General features: G+C 39.9%; 1 protein-coding gene across 1 annotated transcript in view; it reads right to left on the bottom strand.

The window, feature by feature from the left end:
• Nucleotides 1-8,244, bottom strand: part of adgrl2a (adhesion G protein-coupled receptor L2a) — a 102,423-nt gene extending 94,179 nt beyond the window's left edge. The window contains exon 1 of the mRNA XM_031864165.1: nucleotides 8,106-8,244. The gene's annotated coding sequence lies outside the window, so the exon portion shown is untranslated. The remainder of the gene's footprint in view (nucleotides 1-8,105) is intronic.
• Between the last annotated feature and the right edge of the window lie 615 nt (nucleotides 8,245-8,859).

Raw genomic sequence — 8,859 nt, 5'->3', positions numbered from 1 at the left:
CCCCCCCCCCCCCCCCCCCCCCCATTTCCCATGTGGCTCCGAGCCTGCCTCTTAACCTTCAATTGTTCACCTAACAATGCTTATTGGTTCCTTCCCAACATATTTGCACATGATTGACATTTCAGGCACACATGACCAGTCACAGGACTGCTTCTGACCCCCAATCAGTCATCCTTTCGCTTGATGGACGTACAGAGATTTGGCCAGGTTGTATGCTTCAGAGCACAATTAACAAAGCCACATCTAATCTCGATCACTCAATTATTTGTTCATTAAGTGCTTTTGACCTTTATTTTGAAGTTTTAATCAATTTCTTCTGGGCTTGACCTAGACATATACCAACAGAGTTTGTTTGTGTCGTGTACTTGTGCTACCAAAATAATTAAAATGTGTTGAACTGCTGTAATTGAGACATCACTTGAGCTTACAGTTTACTAAATGGTACTGTGCAAAGCTCAGAGAATCCGCTTCAGGACACCGAATGGCGGTTGCATTTCTTATTTTCTTCTTGTCACATCTCTCCCAGCCACTAGAGCAAAAGTTCAAAGTGAAGCTTCAAGTATGTGAACTGCGAACTAGTGATCTTTCTTTCCCCCGCTTCGTTTGCATGAAATCCAGCAGCTTGATCTGTTCCTCCAAACCAAGTGAAACTCCACCACATCACAACTACACCGACTCTCTCTCCGTATTCTCTCGTCAATTTAGTCAAGCTGGCTGTCGTGGTCTCCTTGGATATCAGACTCTCAGACTTGACTCATAATCAAAGAAGGCCTCTCTACACACTGCAAACTCGGTTAATATTTATGTAGCCATGGGCAACAATGCAGCGGCGAGTTTTGACCCCACTTCTGCAGCACCTCGAGGAGTGGACCTGTTTCTGCACCGGTTGAACTGGGCCAAGAGCTTATCTAGGGAAGCAAAAGGGCTTGCATAGGCTTATTAAAAATCTGAGGCATCATTGTGTGTCATAGTGACATATGTTTGCTGTTGTATTACATATTTCCTGTTAAAGTTAGATCTTAAGATAGCTACGTAATCTGTTATCATCTTTCCTCATTATTTATACAAGTATGTGAAACTAGACAGACTGCAGGTTGACACTGACATTATTTTGCTTTAACTTTGCTGCTGGGGTTAATTAAAAATGAATGGATTACCATATGTTAATGAAAAAACTGTTTTCATGTGTTTTTAAGTTGCTTGCTGACTACAAGGTTAGTCTTTGGAGTGTTTTTCTCAAGGCTCATATTTTGAGTTAAATACAATATCAATAGGGTATATACACCAGCAAGCCCCTGACCCAAAATCAATAATGGTTAAAAGAGTAAGATTGTATTGGTCCCGCTCCCTTTATTCTCAATAAACAGACTTAAGAAAGGCAGCCCAGGCAATCAACTTCTGTCTAAACGTAAATCAACATGTGTACGCTGTGAGCTGGAACACCAAGTAAAATATTATCAAATCAAGTCCCAATGAGTGATCTCATCATTCTGCTCAAATTTCAGTTATTTAATCACTCCGTCTGTCGAAAAATGCTGCTATAGCCGGTCCCCCCTTAAAGCGGCCAGGACTTATAATTGACCCAGCAGACAGGAAGCAATTAAAAAGAAGTCAAACACATGAGGGGCTTCGAGATCAAATTTGAAGAAAGCAAGGTCCAGTGCGGGCATGTTGGGCTCTGGCTTGCACAACTGTCAAATAAGTTGAGTGTTAAAAGACCACACTACATAAACAAATCTTTTTAAGAAAACGTAAACATTAAAAGATCTTCTAAACTGTGTTCTATAATCTTAAGTTTTTCAGAAATACACTTTCTGGTATCATCTTTCTGAGATTTGATGTATGAGACACATGCCGGTTTAAACAACCACAGGGGAGCGACGGATATAGGTGAAGAATCTCTATTCAAATGTTTTGTATGGAAACCTAGCCAAGTGGAAACAGATGTGCCTCACTTTTGACCTATAAAAAAATGATATATGGTCACAAGTAATAAGGTTCAGCAGAGGCCAACGGTTCCAATTTGCTTCACTTTGCCGTGTTGTGCTCTGTGTTGTGTAAATGTGGACATATTTTTCAAACAAAAAGATGTGGCGTTTTCACTGTAAACCAAGTGAGTGCTCAGTATACTTCCAATGACCGGGTTGAAAGAAAGATCCATTTATTCACGAGTGCAACACGTTTAAAATCAAGGTCTTCTGTCAAGCACAATGTTATCACAATTATAATTCATCAAGTTGATATATTATAATTTGAAAACAGAGTTGTTCGGCAACAGAGAACATCTGTGATATTTTTTCACTTCTACATTTTTCAGGGAAGTCTAAAAATAATAAGCCAACGCTTTTTTTTTTGCATCATTGTTATTTTTCAATTGTCTCCCCCAGATTTAAAGTTAATATATCCCCATAATATTCCCACAGTGCTGTGGAAAGTGTAGGACTCCAGATGTGTTAAGCCAGTTGCAATAATGCATCAATCAGATGCATTAAAAAGAAACATTTATGTCTGGTTCTTCAGTTTAGCAAAAATAACAGCATGATGAACCATCACCTCCATTAACTCAATAGAGCCCTATGCTAATGACAGAACAAAACAACAACTATACAGCCATCAAATCAAAAATGACCTTCATATGCCTGCTGAAAGAACAAGAGTCTCAAAAGCAGTGGTGAAGAGGAGGAGCAGGTCAGTGTGAAGAAGACAATGCTTCAAAATCTGCCTTCACCTGGACAGACAATAATAGAAATCAACTTTATTAGTGAAGTGTGCAGAGGATAATCTGTCTGCGTTAATACCCTCCTTCAATTGTTCTCTCTAATGAAGATGAATACCACACTGCAAAGACAGAGCTAAATATGTGACCTCACCAGTCCCTTTAGAGGTCAATAATCTTTTACAATAATTGCCTGAAAATTTTAATTGAAGCAAAATCTTGCTTAAGCATTCATCATCGTGGACAGACATTCCTCCCTTCAATTTTGCATTCCGATTAATTCCTCTAATTTAAAAGTTACTGCTTTGTGCCAGTATAAAGGAACACAATTATAAGTTTTAAATACATATAGCTTATTTCCATAAAACATTACTGTTCTAAATACAGAGGCTGCTCACCAAGGCATAAAAATGGCCAAATTCATTGCTGTAGATGCTTATTACCGAGGCAACAACAATCTTTGAAGGTCTTTAAACTTGCAAATGTGACTAAAAAAACTTGTTCTTGAGGGCTGATTCGTTTTTCCAGAGGTGTGTTTCCAGCCATGTCTCACGAAGCACAAGCCTTTGCACATGTGCACGGTCGTATTTAAATACTGCCAATACCAAAAGCACATTATTTAATACATCCTTTAATAGGTCTGTAATTGTACTCGTCCAAATCGTTTCACACAATTGTTTATTAAGCCAAATTAGTCCGAATGAAATATTTCCATGCCAATCAAATGGTTTGCTTGATTAGTAGTGTGCTCTTCCTGGCACACTGAAGAACAGATGAATCCAACAGGGGGAAAAAAGACAAGCAAAGGAAGGGCAACTTCAATTTCTGAGGACGACGAACTAAATTGTTCTGTCCCAATTTCTCAAGAGATACTTTGTAATCACGGCTAATTATTGTTGCATGGTAAAGTGGGAAAGGAACAATAGTCGTTCCAGACTTTCCCCGAGTTTTTTTTAAAAGTGAGAGATATTTTGAAGATTTACAGAAGTTCTATTACTGCACACCAGAGACACGATCAACCCTGCAGAGGACAACATAAAAACAAATCTCTATTGATTTGTTAATTTTTCTCTACTCTTAATATTCCAAACAACACACTGCACACAGTTCTTCTATCTTGGGTGTTTTTCAGACACTCATTTATTTATAGATTAAATTCGTCATTGTGGTGGGGAATGTTTTAATATGATTTATGTAAGAAATAGTGTCAATACTGCAATATAAAAACATTTCCTTATGTTTCCTCCATGTAAAGGCCCTCCGTTGAAAAGATCCAGTAAGTAAAAGTATGCAAGTATTGGTTGAAAAAGTAATAGAAAATCCGTGTTACACTATCAATGGATTGTTATACTGATACCTTAATGCGTATAGTGGCATCTATTGCTGTAGTTGGTTGAGGTGTTGGAGGCTATTAAAATGGATTCTTTGATATAGGCTACTATTAAATAAAACTGTATTTCTATCTATAACAGAGAGTCATATTTTTTAAGATCATATGTTGTGTGTAAAATCTGTGAGGTAGCCTAGTAACTAAAGTATTGGAATAGATGAAGTGGGGTAAAAAGAAGCATGAAATGGAAACACTCAAGTAAAGTACTTCAAATTTGTTCTCAAATTGGTGCTTGACCGTATATACTTAGTTGTTGGTACATCAGACAAAGCTGACCCTTCTTTGTCAAGAGTTTCTGTTAATCTGATGCAACAGAAAAACTATCAAAGATACATGTCTCTGCGTCTGTACAGGTTCTCACCTATCTGACCTACTTGATGCATTGAATCTTCTCTAGACAGCTTGGGTTATACACACTGTGTGGGTGATTCTTCACAAAACATTCTCAGTAGCAAGTAGCAACCCTCCAAGAATCAAATAACCTTTCCATAAATACCATTTGGATTAGACTGCATTCGTCAATTCCTTCAAAGCTAGCAACCTCAAATTCTTCTGCATTAAGGTTGACCAAAGAGAGGACATTTGTTAGAGATGTCAGGACTAAAATAAATACCTTCATGAAAGACTCAGAATAAATAGGGGTCAACATAATAAATGCAATACATGTTCCACAGGCAAAAGAAAATGTGCAATGGCTCCCATCCTTTTTTTTTCAGATGATGGGATAGGCTTGCCATGTTTAACTTAATGCTGGGATGTTTGATTAACTGTGTTAATCATTTCCCATCTGCACTGAGCCCCTGTCTCTGCCTTTTGATTAAATTCTGACTAGTCTTGCATTGTTCATTATGTGTACTTGTCAAATAATTGACTGCTTGAAGGCAAAAAAGATTGTACGCCTTTCAATCTTGATGAAGAAGTGCTTTAATATCATGTCATTCACTTTGCATGGCATGTCCAGGAGACGGGGAGAAGTACTTCACCAGCACAACCTTCTCGGGGGGTTTGGGGGGTTATCATGAATACGTCCCGTCTGGTTTTCAACGAGCCTTTTCTCCCTGAGGGTTCATGTCCAGGGTCAAACACGCTGCCATTTGCCCCCAGCTAATTCGGAGTACGTATGGAGGACACATGACTGGAATTCAATTCACAGCATGATCTCAAATGATGGTAATTATGAATATTGTTTAAGTATGAGGGGGTAACAGAACAGATTTCATGAATCCACAAATATGTCATGACATAAATTTACCACAGATCATTATACTGCAGAATGCCTGAATACCATTTCAGATGTCTACTTTTCATATTCGAGAGCTGCGGCCCTCCTTTTTAATTACTTCACAGCACAAGTGAATCAAATCATCATGCTATCAGCCTTCACTAAGGACTCAGACCTTCCAAGATAATGATACCAGCTTCATGCTGTGTTATTCCGAGGGTTAAGGGTGTGTAACGTCAGGCTTTTCAGCCCCATCTTTGCTCACGGCTCTTAAAGCATACAGTCTTGTTTGTATAGTCTTTAATAAAGAAGCACACTACTTGGTATGCATATGCGGCAGACAGGCATGCTTTACCTCCTCAAGGATAAACGGGAACCAAACACTCAACACGATTAGCCTTGACATAAGTATAGCTCAGCTGAAGTGAATGTGGAATAAAAGACAGTAAGCAGGGTTTATGGTCATGTAAGACCTTGTCTTGAAACTATGTTATGAGCCATGATCACCAAATCTATGTGAATAATTCATTTGTAAAAAGGTTGTTTCCATCAGTCCCAGTCAAATTGCCTGAGTGTTGAAGTAAAATGAATTTGCTTGCATGGTTCCACAAGAATTGTGTACCGATGTACTTTTACTGGCTGCTTCTCCTCAATTGCTATGGCAACATCGTAACTTCCCTCGCCAGACTGCAGGTTTGTACTAGATCACATGTCTTGCTCCTTTTCAGCGTTCAAAACTGCAGCCGCCAACATCACAGAGAACCCAGTTTCAGTTTGAGGGTTCTTTCTTCAGATAATGATATTAAGTCGTTGACAGAAAGAGAGCCAAGAATCCCACCCTTGATATTTTGCCGGTGTTAAAAGAGAATGTTGAATTTTCCATTTCAGACACTATCTGGTCTCAAAATGAAGGCAACAAACACAGTTTTCAAGAGGCAGCAACCTCTGGTTCTAAAAAGTGAAGCTCATCCAGAAGTGCCTATGCTTGTATGCTTTCCAATGTCCAGAGGGGCGACTCCTCTGGCTGCAAAAACAAGTCAGATTGTATAGAAGTCTGTGAGAAAATGACTCTACTTCTCATTGTAAACATGAGTTTATGGTCTCAATCGCTGGTTTCAATTATTCTTCAATACAGCATGATGTTCATTTTGTAAAGTATGGTCCCATTTAGAGTGAAATAGACAATAAAGCAGGGTATGCTTTGGGGCGTAGCTATACCTTGTGATCAACAGGTCGATATCACGACGTGTACGTTATAGTGTTGTTCGTTCTGGGTTTTCGTCAAAGAACTTAAACCCTTTCACAGTGCGTTTTCTTTTTAAAAAAAAACGTTCCATAATTCTTTCTGTGCCCCAATAGCGAGAAGATTAATTATTTGTTAACTCCTCCCACTTTTATACATTGTTGTTTCTTAACGGATTTGTAATTGGACATTGTGTATTGTGAAATTTTCATCAACGGCCAAAAACCAAGATGGCAATGGCCAAAATACCAAATTTTAGGCTTCAAAACCAGTGCACAAACCAATGGTTGACGTCACAATGAATACGACCACTTATACAGTCAATGGTTTTAAGCCACAATGTTGTCAGGAGTCCTTGTTGGGATCCAGAGACAGAAACAGTGAGGCAGTTTAAAGGGAGCTGCAGAGATCGAGAGAGAGAGATGGGTCAGTATGTCTGTTTTTGTGTGTGTGGGAGGTTCTCTCCAAATTACTCGAGTGAACCCATAGGTCACTGGTTTGTCATGGTAAACGTAAGCCGTTGGAATTGAGTTCAGGAGCTTTCCCACCATCGCCTGGAGGTGGCAAAGGATCAGCCACCGCTGCATTCTTGTATGTCTTACCATTAAGACCCAGTGAATGCCTTGGTGACAATGGTCATGTGGTCAATGAGGGTGCAGCAGTGGAAGCAGCCAAGACTTGGGCAAAGGGTGAGCACTCGGGAATGGACTCATTAAGTCACAGCTGTTGTGTTCGGAAACAATGAGGCTGGGACTCTTCTCAAACCTCTCCAGCACCCAAACATTAAGGTGGTGGTGGTGTGTGTGTGTGGGGGGTGGTCTGACAGTTGTATCTTAACGATGTCTCTGTGGACAAAGTAAATATTTATAGGGTTTTGTGTCCAAGTTTGAGAGATATTAGACACAGGAAGGTTGAATTTGAATAGGCTTCCGCTTGTCAAACACACAAACATGTTTGTGTGTGTTTTCTTTCTCGTTTCACAAAGTACACAATGAAGAAAACATTTACTACTTCATTTTCTTTTGTATTTGTCTTATTTGCCATCTGCATATCTCAAGTGATTCAAGCTAACCTTGCCTTTGAATTCAAAATCCCACTCTATCCCACGCCTCATGTCGACACAGTAAGAGGAAGCCAGAGAAGCAAAGCCAGTGACCTCTCCATGGTTTGGGGGTGTCAGTATCATAACGCCCTTCCTCTCTTCACAAAGCAGTCCCCTGCTGCTGCAGCCTTGGTACTGCAATGCTAACACCATTGCACTAGATTGGATTAGAGAGACAACTAACTGTGAGATGGAGCCCAGGCTCACCACCAGTCCCATTTCTCATGTAAATGCCACATCGGTTCCTGGTGTCCTCTATAATAGAATAGATACAACACAGAAAAAAGTTCCTTTGTCTGCAAAATTACAGAAAGTGACATCAGTTTGTGTTATCTTGTTCTTTTTTTGTTCACTTTTGTAAAACTGAAACTCTTAGAGCGCCTGGGAAATAACCAGATGAGTGAGTCCCTGTCTCATGTCGTAGTGTATTACCCTGCAAGAGGTTTTCTTGGAGCGCTGAACTCTGGATTTTCTCTCAGTTTCCGTTCTCCTTTCCGTCCTGGAGTCGGCGGTGTTTGTTTTGGAGCTGACAGCTGACGTTTGAGGATTCCGGACGCCGGCCCACCAGCAGGTATGAAATCTTAACCTGTAACAACAAAGTTGCTACGATCAGAATTTATACTAATGGCTACAATGACAACCTGGCCCATGAATGCTAATACAAGTTCAAAATTGCTTTTAACAGGCTGCTTAACAGGAAAGTGTTTTGGAGCAGAATATCTCCTATGCATGGCTTTAAAATCAGATGTGGACAAAAAAAAAGCAAGATAAACAAGAAAATGGGTGCAGGAAGAGCCAAACAGGCTCACGCGCAGGTCATCAAATCCAAGAATTTCCACTTCATCACTTCAGAAGCCATAAGTCAAGAAAGCTAGTCTCCAGCTGACTGAGAGGAGCTGACTCCCACTTAAATATTTATTTGTGTTTAGGTGTCTGCGGATACGTCCTATTTCTTTCCAGACGAGGTTTGTGCAAGATCACGACTGCACATCTTCACGTGACCCTTCGTCACTCAAGACCTTTCTCGCATTTTCATAACCAGGTCCACCTGGATCCCATCACCAGAAGTCTCCAGAGTGGTTTGTGTGGTCAAAATGTAATTAAAGTTAGTGGTTTCACATGTAATTATCACAACAAAGTCGGGGCCTTGTGCGCCCTGAGTACTTTGTTGAAAAAAGGAAACCAA

The sequence above is a fragment of the Anarrhichthys ocellatus genome, unplaced genomic scaffold (genome assembly GCF_004355925.1).
Source record: "Anarrhichthys ocellatus isolate YVR2014 unplaced genomic scaffold, GSC_Weel_1.0 scaffold30, whole genome shotgun sequence".
NCBI classification, from domain to species: domain Eukaryota; kingdom Metazoa; phylum Chordata; class Actinopteri; order Perciformes; family Anarhichadidae; genus Anarrhichthys; species Anarrhichthys ocellatus.
The sequence above is the reverse complement of the archived record's forward strand: the minus strand, read 5'-3'. Positions and strand labels throughout refer to the sequence as shown.